Here is a 23,064-nt window from a genome sequence, read left to right as displayed (position 1 = left end):
GCGTCCCACCCAGGATGCCACATTACATTATGAGTCTCCTTAGATCCCTCTTGGTTATCACAGTTTCTCAGACTTTGTTTTTTTGTTTTTTTTTTTTAATATTTTATTTATTTGACAGAGAGAAATCACAAGCAGGCAGAGAGGCAGGCAGAGAGAGAGGAGGAATCAGGCTCCCTGCGGAGCAGAGAGCCCGATGCGGGGCTCGATCCCAGGACCCTGAGATCATGACCTGAGCCGAAGGCAGAGGCTTTAACCCCCTGAGCCACCCAGGCACCCCTCAGACTTTGTTTTTGATGACAATGACAGTTGGGATAAGTACTGTTTAGGTATGTTGTAAAATGACCCTCATTTACGATCTGTCTGATGTTCGTCTTGACCTTAGACTGGGGTTACGGGTCTGTGGGAGGAAGACCAGCGGTGACATGCCCTTCTCACCCGAAGCCATCAGTGGTACGTCTATGAACACGACTTACCCCTGACAATGTGGAGATGGCCGCGGCAGTCCCTGTCACGTCTCCCCACCCAGCAGTCCTTCTTTCCCTCTTTCTACACCGCACTCTCTGGAAGGGAGTCTCTGTGTACAACCTCCACCTCGGAAATAGGGCAAGTCTTTTTCTATGTCCTCCCGGCTGACAGAGCAAGAAATACATATATCTGGGCTCACCAGTGTGTGTCAAAAATCCGTGAACACTTCCAATACAGTCGCCTGTCCTCATGGGAAGGTAAACATGGGCTCATGCAAATGCCCCCAACTCTAGTCGAGTCCCACGGGGTCATTCAAACCTTCTCCTCCCTCCAGCAGCGGGAAGATGGTTCCCCCATCTGCTACCCATTTCCTTATTTGTTTGATTCTATATGTTATTTTCCCTTCTTAGATTTTTCATATTTTCACCATTAAGACTATGTTTCTCAAAGGCAAATTCTGAGCATTTTGTTTGTTTGTTTTCTGCCCTCACCCTCCCTACACACCAATGTCTAGCTGCATGTCCTCAAGCAGAAACAATGTAACGAACATGTTTATGAGTGTCTGCTATGAGCCATTTTCTTCGCTCATCTCTGGGAATGCAGAGATGACTAGGATATGGTGTTGACTCTCCAGCTGCTCCCGTTGCCAGTAAATACTCTTTGAACATCCAACGGAAGATCTTGGCTCCTGCCCAGCACCACAAGACTTCCAGATCACAAGCAGAGGACCACGGAAGAAAAAGATGGACGGAGCTTCAGCTCATGCCGGCAGGGATTTTTGCCTACTGTGTTTACTGCTGTATCCGTAGCACCCAGAGCACAGTCTGGCGTATAGTAGATGCTCAGTAAGTATTTGAGGAAGGGAAGGAGGGAGAGAGCGAGGGAGAGAAGGGGGGAAGGAGAATAGGAGGGAGGGAATGATGGAAGGAGGAAGAGGAGGAGCAGTCCTCAACTCCTGTCCCACTGCCTTTCAGACACTTACACCTCCCTCCTCACACACAGCCTCGTCTAGACATCTCCTTGGTGCTGCACTGGAACCACTCATGTCAGTGGATGAGTGAGAATTAGAACTCCTACTTCCTCCATCCACCTCCAGGGGTTTGCCTGTGCCCTTATTTTGATACATTGTAAGCATCATTCTAGCAAATGAATGGAGAATGGAAAGGGGTCAGTTGCAGAGAGAAGAAGCGACCAGGTGGGTCATCTGGTACAGTGAAGGCAAAATAGAAACCATCTGCCCCCCACCCCCACCCCCAGCTCTGAGAAGCTCTAGGGAAAACCCTTGCAAATGGCCCTGAGGTCCCCTTTGCCAGCCCATGTCACGATTTCTCCCTGTCGCCGAGAAGGGATGGGACGAAGAGGCCCTGACTGGACTGAGTCAGGTGAAACAGGCACATGAGCCCCGGAGAAACACATTCTGTAGCTTTCACACAGCATCTGCTTAATCGTCTCTACATTGAGAAGCAGGCTTGTTCCTTTGAGGTGTGTTTCTATAAATAGATAGTGCTACAACCTGAACATCTGTGTCCCCAAAAGGGTTTTTTTAAGGTATCAATGGTTGTCACTGTCATCCCTCATTTCTGCCCCAATTTAAAACAATGAATGGAAAATTAAAAAAAAAAAAACTACAACAATGAAAGGGCTCAGCCTTGCTCCTCTCCTGCTCCCCTGGTCCCCCCACCCCCCCTCATGCCGGTTTCCTGAAGGTCCCAGACCCCCCCAGGGTCGTTCTTCGCTGTCACTGAACCCCAAGCTGTAAGAGCCCAGGCCCCACCTGGGGGGGGGGTGGCTAGAAGACACCCCCCCATGCAGAGAGTGAGCACGGCCTCTGAACACCAAAGTCCCTGGGTGTATTACTTCTTAATTAAGCAAGACGAAAAGATAAAACAGAATTAGAGAACAAGCCTTTGGGGAGTGGCGGTGAAGATCAGAACGAGCTCCAAAAGCGGAGAGAAATAATTCTCTCATAGCTGGGGTTTAGAACCAATGTCCTCTCTCGCTGGTTCCGTTTGCTTTCATTGCGGTTGCAACGGGCTCTTCTTCAGAGGGCTGTTCTGCCCCGGGCACCCGAGGGGCCTGAGGGATCCTGACAGCCCCCGCAGCCCCCGCTCCTGTCTCTCCTTCGTGCGGATGGAACAACGCAGGCCTGGCAGAGAGCGGGTTTCAAACCCAGATCCATGGGGCGGAGGGCTGACCGGCTGCCACCTCCCTGACCGGCTGTACCTGTGAGGATGGTCTCATGCCAGTCACAATCACGGCCACGGTCACAGCCCGCAGCGGGGAAGTCACGGTGGACCCATCTCTAATCTTCCTGTAAGGGGAGAACGCCCACGTGAAAACCGGAAAACAGTGGCGGGAGACAACAATGTTATCAGAACCATCTGAGCCGCCGCCCCCTCCCCAGGGTCTCGATCAGTGGGATCTAAGCATCTCCGGTCTGAGAGGCTTCCTCGGGTGGGTGGAGGGCCCACAAGGCAGTGCCTAAAAGGGCAAAATGAAGCAGTTACCGGGGTAAGTCCCGCTCGCCCTTCCAGAAGCATCCAGAAATGGAGCGGTGGGCCGTGCCTCCCACCCACCAGATAACCAGCCCCAACTTCAACACTGCCAGTTTCCAAGTCACAAAAAGGAGGGGCATTCGTGAGGATGCCTGCGGGGGGGTGGGGGGGGTGGGGGGGGGGAGAAGGTCCCACATGGGAAAGGAGGACATTGATGCTCTGGGGACCTCAAGTGACAGACCTGCTGGCCACACGCAGCACCGGAGCCGAGGCCCATCCTGGCTCGGGAGTCCAGACTTCAGGCTTTGTCTTCTCACATGCCTCCATCCTGCAGCCTGGAGCCCAAACTTGACCTATGGATGGGCTTATTGAAGCTAGCTCAGTGGCCAGAGAGGAGACCTTTTGAGATAGGACAGGGCTGCTTGCCGCCCGGGCTAGGACCCTGTTGGCACTGGGTTGGTCACCCCTGCCCCACTGCCCAAGGCCTGTCCCTCCAGGAAAGCCGGGTGGGCCACACTGGACCCATGGGGAAGCAGAGCATGCTGACACCCTGGCTGGGGAAGCTGGGGCAAGTTCAAGGGAGACCCTGACCGCCCAGCTCTCCCTTCCTTCTGTTTCTTGTGCTTCCCTCTGAGACCCCAGGGCACCACCCCCCTCACCCCCTCCATAGTGGGTGGGACATTGCAGCCTTCCAGGGGACCTGAGCCGGCAGGGCCTGTCCCTGGTCCACCTGTAACTCCCTGCGAGCCCAACATGAAAGCAAGCTCTCCATAGACAGAGACGGTGGGGGTGAGAAGCACCTGCCCTGTCCTGCTCGAGCTCAGCACCTGTTTCAGGTCCGTTCACGCCTGGGCTTCCCTGAGGTAGCCACGGGAAGTCCGTGGGCTGGGAGTGAACCGCGATGGCCTCCAGGGATGCGGCTGGATATCTGTCACCGGACAGTTTGTTCAAACCCTTGCTCACCACAAACACTGAGACTGACGCTGGAAAGAGTCCCCTCACCAAAACTGTGGGCACCAAGCCACGGCCGGTGCCTGGAACCCTGCCGTCAGCCCTCCACCCCTTTGGGTGAAAACGTCACCTCTCCATGGGTCATTTTTACTTTTATTTATTTATTTATTTATTTATTTATTTATTTATGTTTAAGATTTTATTTGTCTGAAAGAGAGAGCGTGGGGAATGGGGAGGAGCAAGGGTAGAGGGACAAGCGGTCTCTGCGCTGAGCGTGGAGCCCGACACAGGCTCCATCCCAGGACCCCGAGATCATGACCTGAGAAAAAACCAAGAGTCGGGCACTCAACCAACTGAGCCATCTGGGCGCCCCCACAGGGGTCATCTTTAAAAGCGAGTACTCCTGGGAAGTATTGACCATTAGGACCCGAGTACGAACTGCTTTCCCAGACTTGCCAGATTTTTAGAGATGGCAGAGAATTCAAACACCACTGTATCCAAGCAGCACATCTTTTTCAGATGGGAAGCCTGAGTCCCAGCGAGGTGGGATGGTTTGTCCATGGAGAGGAGTAGAGCCAGAACCACGAGGCGGTTTTCCTTAGTCTGGGGTAGGCACACAGCTTCTGCGAAGGGCCGGATAGCGATTACTCCAGGCTTTGCTGGCCATATGGTCCTTGTCACAACCACTCAATTCTTCCAGAGTTCTGGGAAAGCAGCCAGAGACGAGACAGAAATGAATGAGATTGGCATTGTTCCAGTCAAACTCTATTTATGGGAATGGAAATTTGAATTTCATACAATTTTCGTGTGTCATGAAATACCCTTCCTTGTGCTTATTTTATTTAAAAATGTTAAAACCAGTCTTAACTTGCAGGCCATCAGCAACCAAACCCCAGGCCTGACAGCCCAAGGGCAAGAGTTGGCTTGCCCCCCCCACAGCCCCCCCTCCCAGGTAAGAGTTTCAGGAAAGCTACATCAGATGCCCCTGTCGCCCCCGTATCTTCTTTGCTTGTTTTCTAAAATGTTGCACCAAGAGTCTGATGAAGCAGGATGTGATTCGCATTTCTTACTCAGTGTCCTATTTTAAATACCCACATTTTAAAAGAACGTTGTCACCATCATCCTTTTAAATGAACCTAATGGAAGAGAACTTTGATATCCACTGTCCTCCTATGCTCCTTCCAAATGTTTTTATCTATTTATTAATTTAATTTATTTATTTACCTGGTGGTAAGATTTATACGACACAAAATTTACCATCTAAACCATGTCTATGGGCACAGGTAGGTATATTAAATACATTCATAACGTGTAGCTAATCCCACCGTCCAGCCACATAGCCTGTTTCTTCTTAGAGAATTGAAACTCCGTCCCCACTAAACATGCACTCTCCTCCCACTGCCCAGTCCCCGGTAGTCCCCATCGGACTCTCTGTCTCAGGGATTTCGACCCCTCTAAGTACCTCACATGGGTGGAATTTGCAGTTTTTAATTTCTTGCAACTGGCTCATTTCACTTCCCATAACGTCCTCCAGGTCCATCCACGTAGCAGGTGTCGGAAATCCCTTCCTTTGTCCTGAGCCTTTGAGGCTGAATCGCATGATGAGGTATAGACCACATCTCACTTACCCATTCACGGCTGTCAAAGGGTGGCTTCTACATTTCGCTGTGATGACTAGTGCTGCCAGGAACAGGGGTGTTGGAGGGGTAAAAAAAAAAAAACAAAACAAAAACCAGTCTGGCATAAGGATTATGTTGAGTGAAAACAGGTGGAAAACAGCAAATACGAGAAAAATGCTCTGACCTTCTTTCTTTTTCTTAAAAGCAGGAGATGAAATCCCCATATGAGAAGATGTCTTCCTTAACAGACCAGAAGCGAAGTAGCATTCTTATCATCAAGGACCAGAAGCTGAGATGGAGAAAATTCTGTATGAATAGACTTTGTTGAAATAATTCTTATCTTCCTTTAGCCTCTCCTATGGTTTCGATTCTCCCCCACAACTGCCCCCTTTCTTCAACCTGCTATGGAAGCAAGCAGGTTTCATGACATCTTTGGGGCTTCACAAGGATTTCCGGGTATGTAACACTTTGGGGAATGTGGTGCTTTTCTCCTGCTAACTAATCCGTTTTATATCCGTTTGTCAGACCTACCCAGAAACCCAAGAGAGTAGAGGTAAAAATAAGCCTTCCCTGGGGCATCTGGCTGGCCCACTCTTGATCTGGGGGTTGCAGGTTCAAGCCCCACGTTGGGTATAGAGATCGCTTAAAAATAAAATCTTTAAAAAAAAATTTGCCTCTGGGACAGTGTACAACAATCATTTTTTTTTAAAAGAAGATTTTATTTATTTATTTGACAGAGATCACAAGTAGGCAGAGAGGCAGGCAGAGAGAAAAAGGAGGAAACAGGCTCCCTGCTGAGCAGAGAGCCCGATGTGGGGCTCTATCCCAGGACCCTGGGATGACAACCTGAGGTGGAGGCAGAGGCTTTAACCCACTGAGCCACCCAGGCACCTCTCATCTGTTTTAAAAATACACTTGACCCTTGAATAACACGGGGGAAGGGGTGGCAAACCCCCTCCCTGCTCCCTCACGGTGGGAAATCTGCTTTTGACTTTGGACTCCCCCCAAGATTTAACTACCAGTAGCTTCCTGTTGACCCCAAGATTTGTCAATAACATAGACAGCCGATCAACACGTATTTTCTATGTTGTATTTATTATATACTGTATTCTTGCAACAAAGTAAACTAGAAAAAAGAAAATATTACTAAGAAAATCATAAGAAAGAGAAAATACATTTACAGTGCTGTTCGTATATTCATGGGAAAAAAATCCCAGTGTAAGTGGATTCATTCAGTCCGCACCCGTGTTGGGTAAGAATCGATTGTACGTGAGCAAGCTCTTCTTTACCAGTTAGTGTTTCCTCATCATTCCTTTTCCTCCTCGAACACTTATTCTGCTCCTTCCATAGAATGTTATCCTCATATATTCTCACGCTTTTACATCTGTAATAATCATCCTATTGTGTTTTGAAACAAAAATATATACAAATTAAAATATTAGAACTTTACCATTCCCAGTGGTCAGAAGGCTCAGGTAAAATTTCCCCTCCTTTACCACAATTGTCATTACAATTATCCTTTGCACACAAATAAAAATAACAGAGGTGTTATAATTTTGATAAATGATTATTAGCTACAAAGGCTACATTTTATTGGAAATGTATCTCTCTCTGAATCAGGTGTCAAGATCTTTTCCCCCTCATTTAGTTACTGTATCCGTGGAAGGGTATTATTTGTTGCTAAAACAAGACAGGCATTAGCATCCTGTTTTTCATTTTTATAGACCCGCAGGCTGGCCAGTGACACTGGAAAGGATTTTTTTTTAATTTTTTTTTTTTAAGATTTTAAATTTATTTCACAGAGAGAAAGAGATCACAAGTAGGCAGAGAGGCAGGCAGAGAGAGGAAGGGAAGCAAGCTCCCCGCCGAGCAGAGAACCCGATGTGAGTCTTGATCCCAGGACCCCAGGATCATGACCCGAGCTGAAGGCAGAGGCTTTAACCCACTGAGCCACCCAGGCAACCCAGGAAGGGATTTTTTAATAGTGATGCTGCTTGATTTTTTCCAACTGTGTCCAATTTAGAGGCCAAACCCCACAGAGTAGTCTAGCATCAAATTACTTCTTGATTTTCAAGATTCTGTTGAAGATAAAAACCAGAACCCATCCCACCTGCAAAACGATTTCTTCTCTTGGAGTCATTTAATGCCTTGTCACCAGGGCCGACACTTCAATTCATCCCTTTGTGGGTGTCCCAGTAGTTTTGGGGGGGTGGGTTAGGTCTGCACGGTTTCAGTAAGGGGAAGAGGGAAAACTATGAGAAAGCATGAAAGGGCGTGGTCTGGAAGGAGGACAGAGGTTGCTGGAAATAGAGTCCCTAAAGAATCCTGGGGCCCCTTCCCATCTGAAGACCAACAGCCTGGTGTAAAGATGAAGAAAGGCAGGAGAGCTCAGAGCTGCAGAAATGCTCAGCATGAACTTTCCAGTCCAAGCCCCTGCACGAGGGGACTGACCAAGCACTCATGGCTCCCAGCAGCCTATGGCCACGTCCTTGGGGTGACCCAGCCCCCCAAGCTCCTGTCTGCAAAAGCTCCAGGTGGCCAAAAGAATTTACCATGTGTTCCAGAAAATACCCAAGGCTAGGTCGCTTTCCCTGGAGCATTTATTGGAAAAAAAAAAAAAAAAAAAAACAAACTTAAAATTCTAAATCTTTTCTCTGTCCCTCTGAGCTGTACACGCATCTCCTTCCACCCAGGGTTGTGTCTCTCAGGGACCTGAGTGAGAGCCGTTCCTTTGAATGCCATTGTCAGGAAGGACCAGGCTTCTGCCTCCCCGTCTCAAGGTAGAATCCGAACTTTGATGAATGCCACTTAGCAGACACCGGGTGACCTGATCGCTTTGACATTGGCCAACCCTTCTCACCTGCTTTTTGTCATTTTTCACTTCCTGACTCTGCTCCAGCCCCCCACCCCTAGCGGCCGCTCCCAATACCCCATCCCCTCTTGAGATGAGCCGGTGGCCTGTGCGAACGGCAGGGCAGCTCGGCCGACACCGGACTCTCCTCCCCGTCCTGGCTCCCTGGAGGCCCGCCTCCTCCCCGGCCTCTCCTCTGTTAGCCCAGGAGTGACTTGCTGGTCCTCTGGGGGAGCCCAGGGAAGACTCCTTCAGAGACAACACAGTGCAGTCCTTCTAAGCCTAGAAAAGCCACTCCTGTCTGGGAGTAGGAGAGACAGGACCCTCATATCTGGGGCCTGGAAGAAACCCTAAAGACCATGAAAGACCATCTAGTGCCTGGGTCCTGTTGTATAGTGAAAGTGGAAGCTGAGGGGACCAGGTGACATTCCCAAGGCCACAGAGCTAGTCAGAGGTCACCAGGTTCTTCCATTTCAAACCACCCCGATGGTTGTAAACGGTGCTGCAGGGCCTCACCCAACTAAATGTTTGCTTGACTGACAGAGAGCGGCTCCGAGTCCCTCACACCGCGCACAGCCGTGAGGTTGGCCCACTCTGACGCCAGCAGCCGGAGGCCCGAGAGACTGTTCTGGGCGTGGAAAACCAGCATCAAGCTGTGTACGGTAAAAACGTGAGTCGACACCTCCCTTCTTTTGAAATGTGGCAGGGTCCCTTCCCTGGGGGGTACAAGGCTATTCTCTCATGGTAGATTCTGGAAATCCTGAGGCTCGGTACACTTCCTAGGGCCCCTACTCACAGGGCCGCGGGCTGCTTGACCCTGAGGGGACCCCTTGCACAATGTCGAGCCTTGTGCTCCTCACCTTGCAGTATCAGAATCCTATGAGGTAAAGTTGATTACAGAGACCTACCCCCTCTATTTAAAGCTCAAGAGAAAAAGAAAGCGGGGAGGGAAATGTGAAAGGCAAACAATCTTGAGGCACATCAGAGAGGCTGCCTTGGCAGGGAGGGGCCCAGGCTGCTGGGAAAGGGCCGAGAAATTTCTGTGCACAGAGCCCCATACAGTGGGGGTGGGTGCTGGTACCACGAAAAACAGAAAACATCCTAAATGCTACCAAAAGGAGACTGCTTACTCATTTACAGCTCGCAGCCCACCGCGAGGGCTCTCTGGAGAACCACGTCCAGCCAGATTTACTGGTTCAGAGAGAAGACCTCAGCATATTTTTGAGGAAAAAAATAAATTTGAAAACAACATTTGTAGTGCAATCCCATTTGTGTAAAATAGTATCACACACACACACACACAAGAGTATCTGAAAAGTCGGGGAACAGAACTAGGGTCCTCATCATGGGTGTAGGACCTGTGCTGGGCCCTGCACTCAGAAAGTCTCTGTGCGTGGTTTAATGTTCTGATACCAGATTCATAACTCTTCATTCCGTAGTGGCTGCGCATAAAATAAACTCACTTTAAAAATATCAACTGGGGTGCCTTGGTGTCTCAGTCGGTTAAGTGTCCGACTCTTGGTTTCTGGTTGGGTCACGATCTCGTGGTTGTGGGATCGAGCTCTGCATCGGGCTCTGAGCTCAGTGTGGAGTCTGCTCTGCATTCTTTCTCCCTCCCCTTCTGCCCCTCCCTCCTCTCTCTCAAATAAATAAATAAAATCTTTTAAAAAAGAATCATTTTGGGGGTGCCTGGGTGGCTCAGTGGATTAAAACCTCTGCCTTCAGCTCAGGTCATGATCCCAGGGTCCTGGGATCGGGCCCCGCATCAGGCTCTCTGCTCAGCAGGGAGCCTGCTTCCCTTCCTTTCTCTCTCTGCCTGTCTCTGCCTACTTGGGATCTCTCTCTCTCTGTCAAATAAATAAATAAATCCTTTAAAAAAAAGAAAAAAGAATCATTTTTGCAGAGGTATAATTTACATACAACAAAGTGCATCCATCTTAAATAGAGAGTTGAAGAAATTTTCACAAACATGTCTCCATGTCACCACCACCACAATCAAGACAGAGAACATCTCCATCACCCCAGAAAGTTCTCTCCTGCTCCACCCAGACATGCTCCCTGCATCCCAGCCCCAGGCAACCCCGGACGGGCTTTCTGGCACTATAGCTGACCTTGTGCTTTCCAGACCTCTCCAAGACTGTGCAGTACACACTCCTGCTTCTGCCTTCTTCCCATGGTGCCCTGTTCCGAGGTTCATTGTGTCGCTGTGTTATCATTGTTTGTTCTTTTTTTATTGTTTTGTGATGATACATGAATATATCACAGTTTGCCCCTCTACTTATGGATGGGCGTCTGGGAAGTTTCCAGTTTGAAGCTATTATGAGCGTTGCTGCTGCGAAAAATTTGTGTATAAGCTGCGTCTGGACATACACTTTCGTTTCTCTCAGGTAAATACTTAGAAGTGGAATGATCGTGTTTTATGGTAGATGCATGTTTAACTGTACCAGACACGGTCAAACCATTTTCCAAAGTGGTTGTACCACATTTATATTTCTGCCCGCTAAACTCATTTTTAAACAGCACGTTAAATTTACAAATGCCGTGCTCGATGTTTTTCTTTATCCTCCAGGGCAACAGTGTCCAGAAAGTCTAGAAATGCACGTGAAATAGTGTTTGGTTTTATTTTTTTTTTTCAGATTAGCAATTGGACACGTTGCTTCAGATGTAGGGGCCTTTCACATGAAAAAGCATCTAGAGGCTGAAGAAAACAGACTGGAAATGTAACTAACATTGGTCTAAAATAAGCTTAGACTGTATCCTGAGATTTCCAACACCCCGAGCATGCAAAAATAACTTGGGGGCTCACCTGGATATTTTAGGCTGTGGTTTACTTCCTGGCCATGAGAGCTGCACTTATTTTGTAGAAAATTCAGAAAACATACCAGAGAATGAAAGGATAGTCTCAAAATCCTAATCATCAACATGCTAGAATTCCTTCTTGTGTATTTTGCTAGACGGCTGTGTGGGTTTCATGATGCTAATTGTACTTTGTTAACTTCCTAAGTAGATCCTCATTTACAAAAGCATTACTTCCAGGGCGCCTGGGTGGCTCAGTGGATTAAGCCGCTGCCTTCGGCTCAGGTCATGATCTCAGGGTCCTGGGATTAAGCCCCACATTGGGCTCTCTGCTCTGCGGGGAGCCTGCTTCCTCCTGTCTCTCTGCCTGCCTCTCTGCCTACTTGTGATCTCTGTCTGTCAAGTAAATAAATAAAGTCTTTAAAAAAAAAAAAAAGCATTACTTCCTCCTAGCAGAAATTCAAAAATAAAATATTGGTTTTATTTATTTTTTTGCATTTTTTAAAAGATTTTATTATTTATTTGACAGACAGAGATCACAAGTAGGCAGAGAGGCAGGCGGAGAGAGAGAGGAGGAAGCAGTCTCCCTGCTGAGCAGAGAGCCCGATGCGGGGCTCCATCCCAGGACCCTGAGATCATGACCTGAGCCGAAGGCAGAGGCCCAACCCACTGAGCCACCAAGGCACCCCAAAATATTGGTTTTAAAAGAGAAGTAAGAGGTCTTCCTCAAAGTCAACAAGCTGCTGTGCATTTTGTCAACATTTGCCATTTCCGTTCAGCAATTTCCAGCCTTACACATATAGGAACACTGTACTTTTAAACACATATAATTTAAAAATTCATAGGATTTTACATCCTTTTTTTCACTTAGTAATATGTCATTAAAATTCCTTAGAAAATAAGGTTTGTAATGTCTACTTAGTAGTTCATGTACAAATGCATCTTAATTTATTAAACTACTATGCAAATGTTGAGCACTTTGGACAAGACCCTTTCTTCCTTCCTTCCTTTCTTCCTTTTTTTTTTGTGAATATATATTTTTTAATTTATTTGAGAGAGTGAACAAGAGAGAGAGGACAAGCTGGGGGGACAGGCAAAGGGAGAGGGAGAAGCAAGGGAGAAGCAAGCTCCCAGTTGATCAGAGAGCCCCACACAGGGCTCGATCCCAAGACCCTGGGATCATGCCCTGAGCAGAAGGGAGATGCTTAACGACTAAGCCACCTGTCCATCCCCTCATTGTTGACGTAACTTGCATGTTCATGATTACTAGAGAAGTGCTTTTTTTAAAAATGGCTTAAATTTTTGTTCATGATGCTTTTTGTATACTTTGTTTACATTACCTTTTTTTATTTTGAAATAGATTGACAGTTAACTGTCAGAATTGAGTTCCTGTGGGCCCTTCATAAGGCTTTCCCCATGAATGGCCTCTTGGATCACCAGTATACAGTGTAAACAGTAGGAAAACATGGATGCGATGTTACTTTTTAAAAAGATTTATTGGAAGGGGCGCCTGGGTGGCTCAGTGGATTAAGCCGCTGCCTTCGGCTCAGGTCATGATCTCAGGGTCCTGGGATCGAGCCCCGCATCGGGCTCTCTGCTCGGCAGGGAGCCTGCTTCCTCCTCTCTCTCTGCCTGCCTCTCTGCCTACTTGTGATCTCTCTCTCTGTCAAATAAATAAATAAAAAATCTTTAAAAAAAAAAAATAAATAAATAAAAAAAAATAAAAAAAAATAAAAAGATTTATTGGGGTGCCTGGGTGGCTCAGTGGGTCAAAGCCTCTGCCTTCAGTTCAGGTCATGATCCCAGGTTCCAGAGATCGAGACCCACATCGGGCTCTCTGCTCAGCAGGAGGCCTGCTTCCCCCTCTCTCTCTGCCTGCCTCTATGCCTACTTGTGATCTCTGTCTGTCAAATAAATAAATAAAGTCTTCTAAAAAATTTAAAAAAAGTTTTTAATTAAAAAAAAGATTTATTTACTTATTTTGAGAGGGAGATAGCAGGAAGAGGGGCAGAGGGAGAAGCAGAGAATCTCAGGCAGATTCCCCGCTGAGTGTGGAGCCTGACGGAGGTTTGATCCCCCACCCCTGAGATCAGGACCCAAGCCAAAACCAAGAGTCTGACATTTAAGCAACTGAGCCACCCAGGTGCCCTATGATTAACTCTAATACAGTGTACTGAAGAAACGATTTTTGTTAGCATTGCACACCACTTTCTAATACAATATCTGACACATAATTAGCTCTATAGCAATATTTTTAAATATGGGCCGGATGAGACTATAGGGAGCAATCTTATTTTAATCAAAATTTCATCGTCTATGAGAGTATAAGACTTGTACAGAATGTCTCCACCTTGCAAGCTGGAGCAGCCACTCTGGAAAACAGCATGGAGGTTCCTCAATATGTTGAAAATAGAGCTACCCTATGACCCAGCAATCGCACTACTAGATATTTACCCTAAAGATACAGACGTAGTGATCCGAAGGGGCACGTGCACCCGAATGTTTATAGCAGCAATGTCTACAATAGCCAAACTATGGAAAGAACCTAGATGTCCATCAACAGATGAATGGATAAAGAAGATGTGGTATATATATATATATATATATATATATATACATATATATATATATACACACAATGGAATACTATGCAGCCATCAAAAGAAATGAAATCTTGCCATTTGCAATGATGTGGACGGAACTAGAGGGTGTTATGCTGAGTGAAATAAGTCAATCAGAGAAAGACAATTATCATATGATCTCCCTGATATGAGGAAGTTGAGAGGCAACATGGGGGGGTTGGGAGGCAGAAAGGGAATAAATGAAACAAGATAGGATCAGGAGGAGACATAAGAGACTCTTAATCTCACAAAACAAACTAAAGGTTGCTGGCGGGGAGGGGGTAGGGAGAGGGTGGTTGGGTTATGGACGTATGAAGTGTGTAAACCTGGCGAGTCACAGACCTGTACCCCTGGGGCTAATAATACGTTATATGTTAATAAAAAAATAAAAATTTTAAAGAAAGAATGTCTCCACCTACCATTTTTCTTTTTTTGATTCCCTTTGCCCGTACCACCCCACCTCTACCCTCCATGTAGGCGGTCCATCCGTGTAGTCACAAATGGCCAGATTTCATTCTCTTCGATGGCAAAATAATATGTCCGTGTGTGTGTGTGGGTGTGTGTGTGTGATTTCTTTATCTGCTCACCCACTGATGACACAGATTGTTTCCACATCTTGGCTACTGCAAATAATCCTGCAGTGAACACGGAGGTGTACGTGTCCTACAGTGTATGACGTTTTCATTTTCTCAGGATATATGCCCGAAAGTGGGATTGCTGGCTCACGGGGTACTTCCATTGTTAATTCTCTGAAGGACTCCGTAGTGTTCTCCACCATGGCTGCACCAGTTCGCATCCCCGTTCTATGATGCAGGTATGTGCTTAGGTATGGAATAGCTGACATTTTTGCTCACGATGCTTATTTACTCACAGAACTTTAAAATCTACTTCCGGTTTCCTTTTGTGTGTTTTTTTCCCATTATTGAAAGAAATGGAGTGCAATGAAACATGAAATGAAAGAAAGTGATGTGCAATGCTAACAAAAAAGAAAACGTCTTTTCTTCATCCTTCCATCAGAAAAACATAAGCCTGTATTAGCCTCTACTTTTCTTTTCATAAAATGCTAGAATTTTAATAGCTGGAAAGGCAAGCTTTCTTTTATCATTCCCATTTTTTTTTAAATGTCCTGGTAATTCTCATTTGTCTATCCTTTGGGTGAACCTGAAAATTACTTAAATCCACCCTCCCGCCCACCACACACACATCAATACCATATGGGTTTAGGGAGAATTGTCTTTAACTCTAAGGTATGATATTTGATCTTTCCATCCAATATGTCAGGATGCCTTTGTACTAACCCTCCCTTCACACCCTTTGGAAGTCTGTTGGCTTGAACCGGAAGGGATGTGAGAGGTCATGCCTTTGGATGCCTGTTGGCTTGAACCAGATGGGATATAAGAGGTCATGAAGCCAATGGTAGGTAACACCCAAGGCACCCCAGAACTCTGCACCAGCCTCCCAGTTTTCTGCCTGCATACCTCCGACAGCTTTAAGGTGACGGGTTCATTTAGCAAATGTTTTGAAAAGACAGTAGCCACCCTGGAATATAGATTGATAGACTGCTTTTTAAAGCAATTGGGGAATATTTGCTGAGGCCAGCAATGCCCGTGCCTCTGATCAGGAGACCCAAGTTTAGGAACTGCTAAGAACACAATGTGAATGAACATGTACGCACAAGCATGTCCTTCAGCATCTGGAGCAAAGGAAAACTAGAAATAGGTGCCCGGCATCCAGGAAAACCCTTCAGTCCATTCTGGAATGTGGATCAGATAGAATTTTAGGGGGTTTTCAGAAGTGACCGTTTCTATAAATTCCAGTAAACGAACAATGGTGGCGGCTGGATGGGATTCTTTTTTCTTTCTATTAAAAAAATAGTTTTCCACTATGAATATGATTTTTTGATGGCTTTTAAAAACCTGTTTTATTTATTTATTTATTTAAAGATTTTATCTATTTACTTGACAGAGAGAGATCATAAGTAGGCATAGAGGCAGGCAGAGAGAGAGGAGGAAGCAGGCTCCCTGCTGAGCAGAGAGCCCGATGCGGGGCTCAATCTCAGGACCCTGAGATCATGACCTGAGCCGAAGGCAGAGGCTTAACCCATGGAGCCACCCAGGCACCCCTTAAAACCTGTTTTAAATGAGCCATTAATGGTTTTCAAAATTAATACACTTTTGTTATAACAAATCCTTACTCATTGAAAGAGAAAAGGCTACATGCTGCTTAAAACATATAGAAGAAAATTTAAACAATCTAAAATCCTGCCACCTGGAGAGACTCACCTCTAACATTTGGTTGTACAATAATAGATATTAGACACACACACACACAAATACTGTTTTGCAAATTGTTCCTTTCATTCATTAATATGTCATGGACATCCTTCCATATCAATAAAAGTCAACCGACCTCATTATTTTTTAATGGTCGGCATTACAATATTTCCACCCACACATCTTGGGGGTGGACGGACCATTATTTATTTAACTAATCCCCTACTGAGGCACACAAATTGTTTGCAATATTTCACGCGGTAATTAACGTTATCAGTAAGTGAGCCGCCGGGAAGTCAGCCTCCCAGCTAGCTGTCATATCTACTGTTAATTCGCTATTCCCATCATGTCCTCAGTCTCCTCCTTTACGAGATGAGGACGCGGAGGACGTCACGTGAGCTCCGAGATGCCTCCAGCCGCAGCAATCCCTGAGTTCTTGAGGTGGCGGCTGATTTTTCAAGTGCTTGGTGCAATTCAGAGTAAATGGCGCCACTAAAAATAGTGCTCGTCTGACAAATGACACTGCGAAAGGCCCAGCTCTCTGACACGCTTGCTTCCTGATCTGGAGGGTGGCTGGAAAGTGATTTCCCAGGCCGTCTTGGGCCATAAACACTTGGGAAGACAGCTCTGTCTGCAACCAGGCCGGCATCCCCGGGAGTGGTGCGGAGGTGATTCGGTCCCCTGCTGCCCACCCAGTCACCGACACACAGCCCTCGGTCCTGCCCTCCTTCCCCGCATCTTTCCTTGAGCCTGAAACACACACGCCCTAGGATGCCTTGAGTTCTGTGTTTGCTCTGCAGCAAGTCTTCTAGTGATCCCCCTACTAGCAACATGACAGTCGCTGCAGAGACGCCCGAGACGGGCCTCTCCTTTGCAAAGAGCTTCGGATGTTGTGTAGCAAGCATGAGAGTAGCCTTCCGCTGGGTGCGATGGAACTGACCCCACAGCGACCACAATAGAACCTAACTGAGCACCTACTATGTGCTAGACACTGTTCTAAGCACAGCTCAGGCATCACTTTCTTTCTGAGGCTTGGGCAGTTCCTGGGGTGCTTAGGGAAAACCCTCACCCAGAATCCCAGTTTCAGGAGCGCCGGGATGGCTCGGTCAGTTGGGTGTCCAACTCTTGATTTTGGCTCAGGTCATGATCTCAGGGTCATGAGATTGAATCCTGCACTGGGCTCCACGCTCAGCAGGGAAACTGCTTGAGATCCTCTGTCTCTCCCTCTTCCTCTGCCCTTTCCCCACCCTCTCAAATAAATAAGTCTTTAAATTAAAAAAAGAACCCCAGCTTAACACAGTGTCTCTGATGCTAGAAACCAGGCTTGGAAAGACCCAGTCCTCTATCTAACATGTGAATCTTTCCTGGGACCATAATTAAGGCCTCTTCCATAGGAATTAATTTGGTTTGGTCCCTAAAGAATTGCTTTCACTGAATTGTACTTTGGGACAGACTTTTAGGCATTGAGGGACTTTCATAAGAAAAGGCCCCATGAAACTTGCTGTTGATTGCTCACACTGATGACGAGAATGTCTCTTCAGATAGGAGAGAGTGTCCTCAGGCCCCTGGATTTTCCTCTTTGCTTTGGCCACCGGGTAACTCAGAAACAAATCGGGGTTTCACTACCTATGAAACGGACAGATCCTTCGGCACAGTGTATCACGTGGACAACCTCGCCCCCAAAATCATCTTATGTTCTGTCCTTAATTTCCTAACCTGCAGATTTTTCTAAGTTTTAATCCTGTTCCCTCTTATCCACTGCCGCTTCATATCCTTGGCAGAATGAGAAGGGAAGTGACTAAACGCTGGAAGTCAGAGATGGGGCTGAGGACTGGTCCCCGGACTCCCAGCCCCTTCCCCACGTTCCATGACTGGGTCACCTGAGGAAGAGGAGGAGTCACCTTGCTCCGTCACAAGCAGATCTGAGTCACCTCTAGTCCCTAACTTCACAACAAAGCACACCACCGGCCTCTTTCCACATCTTCAACCATCAAAACAGACCTGTTTTCCTTGCCCGCCAGGTAAGGCAACAAAGTCGTGAAATTAAAATTGCCCTTGAAAGCGCCCTGCCGCATCCCCCCCCCCGACTCGTCCCAGGAATCCAGAGCTCTGCATTAGCCGCCTACCTGGCTCTAAGGTGACTGAGAAGAAGTCTTGGTTAAAAACACAAAGCCAAAGCCACAAAGCCTTTCACTCTAGGACTCCCATGCTGTTGCAGAGACTCAGCCAGAAATTCACGGCAGGTGCCCCTCCGCTCCCCACCCCACCTCCAGGCTGGGCAGGGGAGGTTGGCGGGGGGGCGCCTTATTTGGAACCCAAGCCGCTTCCGGATCTTAAAATGCCAGCAGGGTTTGAAGTGACATCACAGAAAGCTACCTGCTTGGCTGGTTGCAACCTTTCCTTTGTAACTGAATTTCAAAGCTGTCCTGAAGGCCTGGCCTGGGCAGAGAGAAGGCAAGTTCTCTACACTACAGGGTCTACAGGGGGGTCCAAATGAAGTTAAACCCCAGCACCCAGCCAAGCATCACCAAACAAGGCTTCTAAAGAAATGCTCCTAGGGGCACCTGGGTGGCTCAGTGGGTTGGGCCTCTGCCTTCGGCTTGGGTCGTGGTCCGGGGTCCTGGAGTCGAGCCCCACGTGGGGCTCTCTGCTCGGCAGGGAGCCTGCTTCCTCCTCTCTCTCTGCCTGCCTCTCTGCCTACTTGTGATCTCTGTCTGTGTCAAATAAATAAATAAAATCTTTAAAAATAAAAAAGAAAGAAAAGAAAAAGAAATGCTCCTAAATGTACCCCGTGTACCCAGCGGCACACTCATTCGCTCATCCCACTGAGTCACTGCGGCCGCACCTTTGACCTTAAACTATCACTGGGCCTGACTTCTTAGCCTGGACCGCAGGTAATCCTGGCGCCCCCCTCACATGACTCACTGGCTGTTGACTTCCCTTCGCTGCTGGCTTCCTCCTCTCCCTGGGGGCGGTGATTTGACGCGAGCCAAAGCGGGAGAGGGAGAGGCGCTTCGAACAGCCCACACCCGCTCCCAAGGATGACATCGTTGTGATCCTCGTCACCATCAAAATGTGTGTGACCAGCGGCCATCTCTGGGAGGGCTCGCAGCTCAGCGCCCGGCAGATAGTAAGTGCTCAGTAAACCCTTGCTGTCCGTGCTCTGGGCTTAGGACTACTTCGACGTTTTCAAAGCCCTTGACACCTGTTTTTCACAGGCACCCGTTGCTGTTTGCCACACCAGCCTCACCTCTGGGGGAAGAGGATGATTTGCTTTCTACTCTTTCTCATTTGGTCAGGAAACAAGGCTTTGTGATGGAAAATCATTCATTCGATTGGATTTTCTCTGTTGTCCTTTTCAAAATGAACTGACTGGGGCTCTTCCAGGTTCTACCATTGTGTGGGAGACAGGGATGACAGGCAGGGGTCCAGAGCAGAAAGAGGCCTCCTGGAGCCTGCTCTGTGTCCCCCACCAGGCCACTGGGCCCTGAGCCTGGCCCTCTGGTCCTGCTCTCTCTGACTCGGTTTCCCCACATGGCCTCACTTAGTTCTGCCTTATGGTACCTCCTCTCACATCCCAGAACCTCCCCCAGGCTGCTCTACAGCCTCCCAGCCTGCTGTTTGTTTTTGTTTTAAGTTTTTATTTATTTATTTGAGAGAGAGAGCATGCACAAGTGAGGGGAGGGGCAGAGGGAGAGGGACAAGCAGACTCCTGGCTGAGGGTGGAGCCCGACGTGGGGCTCGAGCTCATGACCCTGAGATCATGACCTGAGTTGAAATCAAGAGTCAGATGCTTCACGGACTGAGCCACCCAGGTGTCCCCAGCCAGTCGTTTCTGATGGCTGCTCCATCTGAGTGGCTTTTTGGGTCTTCCCTTAGTCACGTGTGAGGTGGCCCATCAGCTTCCTATCCTATCTAGGGGTCAAGTCCACAGTGAACGTTTCAACACACAGATCTCTCTCCCTTAGATTGTTGCCTTAAAATTAGCACATTTAAAACAAGAAATGTAACCACACGTATCCTGATTTAAATGTAATATATAGTTAAAGGAATTCTACTCCTAAAGCCAACACTGCATGGTATGTTAACCAACTAGAATTAAATAAAGGTTTGAATATATAAATATAAATATATATGTGTGTGTATACACACACACACACATATATATACATACACACACATAGTTAAGGGAGATCGGAGCACGCCACCCCGAAGTAGGCTATTTGGCGTAAGGATTGTTTTGAACTGAAAGCAACTCTCTCTGCCCCCCACTTTTCCATCGGAAAGCAGGGCATACATTTCCTGTTGTAAATGTACCATAAATTCTCACCGGTAAAGGTGTCTCCATCCCTCACATAGGAAAGAGGACACCTCTTAATCACTGGAGATGACTCTTACCAATGGCAAAGGCACCAACTTGACCTTGCGCTATAGACCTTACTAAATAACATTTCATTTCCATTCGTTTCCCTCGCATACTTACCTTCCCACAAGAGACCAACCCCTCTTCCTTTGTCTAGTTACTTCTCCACAATTGATCACCTTTTGTCAAAACGGCATATAAACTCCTGAGTTTAACTTCTTTGGGTTTTTACTTCTTTCTGTGAAGCCCTCATATTCATGAAAATAAACTTTTTCTCCTATTAGCCTTTCTTTTATCAATTTGATTCACATGCCTCCGGCACTGAACCTAAGAGGGTAGTTTGTTGTTGTTGTTTTACCTCCCCTACATAGTGATATGTTGATATTTTAGAAAATGCACAAATATCTAAAAAAGAATTTAATTGCCCATAAGGAACCTCTCCACCCCTGATCCCATCAGTGCTCCCACTTAGGCATCCTCTTTCTAGCCTTCCCATCCCCCTTCTGCATCAATACATATGATGTGTGTGTCTACAGGACAACATGAAGATTAGAGCAGCTAGAGTCACAGAGACTCGGTACCACTGCTCTGGCTCCTTCAAGTCCTAGCCATGCGACCTTGGGCATATCGTTCAACCTTCTTAAAACCTCACTTACCTCGTCTGTGCAATGGAAAGAAGAGGATTTGCCTCACAAGACTGTGAGGATTCTATAAGATAAGACACAACAGGCTGTTTAGAGCACCTGGCACACAGTGAGGGCCCACTAGCTGGGAGCTATTTAAGTATAAACATCCTCTTTAGTGAATGATTAGCAGCTGACATTTTAAAAATTTAAATTCTATGCGTGTTATACACTTAGCATTTTATAAATTCAAAGTACAGTCATAAATTACAACTTAAAACATATGATGCCGTGATCACAGTGTAAATCCACAGGCCGAGCCTGAGAGTGTCACATGGCTCCGTGTCAACAGCGGGTCCCATCGCTTTGGGCTGTCGCATGGTTTTTAATGGCGCCATAATTCTCTCTCCCCGGGATCTTTTATTTTTAACAGAATTAGCTGCTCATCTTAATGCCATAAAGATACAGCCAAGGTAGGAGAATCACTGAGATCCCTTGTTCCAGCCCCTAAAAAGGCCACTTCCCACCCAGGCTTCCTTTGGCCTCATTAAAACGTTTACAACAGGGGCACTTTGATGGCTCAGTGGGTTAAAGCCTCTGCCTTGGCTCAGGTCATGGCCTCGGGGTCCTGGGATCGAGCCCCATATCAGGCTCTCTTCTCAGCGGGGAACCTGCTTCCCCCTCTCTCTCTCTGCCTACCTCTCTGCCTACTTGTGATCTCTGTAAATAAATTTTAAAAATCTTTAAAAAAAAAAAAAAAACCTTTACAACAGTGGCCTTCTGCATATTTGGGCCTTTGATTTAAAATCACCAGTTAAGGGCGCCTGGGTGGCTCAGTGGGTTAAAGCCTCTGCCTTCAGCTCAGGTCATGATCCCAGGATCCTGGGATGGAGCCCCGCATCGGGCTCTCTGCTCTGCAGGGAGCCTGCTTCCTCCTCTCTCTCTCTGCCTGCCTCTCTGCCTAGTTGTGATTTCTCTCTGTCAAATAAATAAAATATTAATAAATAAATAAATAAAATCACCAGTTAAAAGGAACTAATCATCCCTAGAGAAAGAGTGAACATTTTAACTCCAAGTGCTTAGACAGAACTACCCTCCTCCTGCTCCGGGCCCTGCGGGCACCCACCGTTACCATTTCCTGGGGCCTGAGAAGGAGCTCCCCCCAAAACAAGAGGCCTGAGCAGGGCCACACAGCAGCCACGGGACCGCTCAGGCTCAGGCTGCACGGTGTTTGAAACACGCTCAGCAGGAAGCCTGGCAGGTATTGGTGCCCATTTTACAGATGTGGACACTGAGGTTGGGAAAGGATAAATGCTCGGACTAGGGTCACACAGACAATGACAGAGCCAGGATCCCACCAGTTCTGGCAAAGTCCCTGTCCAGGGCCCTCCCTACCGCATGATGAGATAAGTGTCCTCCCAAGAGGGCAGCTTTGAGACAGGAGCTCAGGGCAGCCAGCGCCTGGAGGTCAGGGGTTGGGAACCCTCAGCACACCCATCCCTCCGATCCTACCAGAGCCCTCCCACCCAAGGCCGGAAAACCCACATACAACAGTACCCACATACAACAGCCTGAACCCCACATTGTACCATAGGTCATCCTGGAGTGACCCTATATTGCCCTTGTTGCCACCCATCTCTGCCCCCCGGAACAGATATTCCAAACCTGGGGAGATAAGGTGAGCCTAGTTTCCCACCCCCCCCACCCATGACCATAGGGATCTGAGCTGAGTGGTAGATCCACAGATGGGGACCTCTTCCTTGCCCCCATCTCCCCAGCCACTGCCTGATCCCTGGAGCCCGAAGGGTTCCTGCTCTGAGGGCCGGAGACCCAGGTAGGTAGATGTCCCAGGCGTGGTGCTAGAGTGAACAGCCAGTCAGTCCGTGGCATGGCCAGCACCATCTCCCAACACCATGGAAGGGGAAACGAGACCAGAAAAAGCCATCTACATGCCCCAGAGCGGCTGGCTTCTGGGTTAATTCCTTGGCACCTGAGAGCTTCACAGAT

The 23,064-nt window shown here is 47.6% G+C and overlaps 1 long non-coding RNA gene across 1 annotated transcript in view; it reads right to left on the bottom strand.

Moving 5' to 3' along the window:
- Positions 1 to 4,126: 4,126 nt before the first annotated feature.
- Positions 4,127 to 23,064, bottom strand: part of LOC123949748 — a 50,389-nt gene continuing 31,451 nt past the window's right edge. The window contains exons 2-4 of the long non-coding RNA XR_006820074.1: positions 5,715 to 5,819; positions 5,374 to 5,591; positions 4,127 to 4,615 (exon numbers count right to left, since the gene is read on the bottom strand). This is a non-coding gene — a long non-coding RNA (uncharacterized LOC123949748). The remainder of the gene's footprint in view (positions 4,616 to 5,373; positions 5,592 to 5,714; positions 5,820 to 23,064) is intronic.

Source organism: Meles meles, chromosome 8 (assembly GCF_922984935.1).
Source record: "Meles meles chromosome 8, mMelMel3.1 paternal haplotype, whole genome shotgun sequence".
Taxonomy (NCBI): Eukaryota; Metazoa; Chordata; class Mammalia; order Carnivora; family Mustelidae; genus Meles; species Meles meles.
Note: the sequence above shows the minus strand (reverse complement) of the source record. Positions and strands in the feature narration are given on the sequence as shown.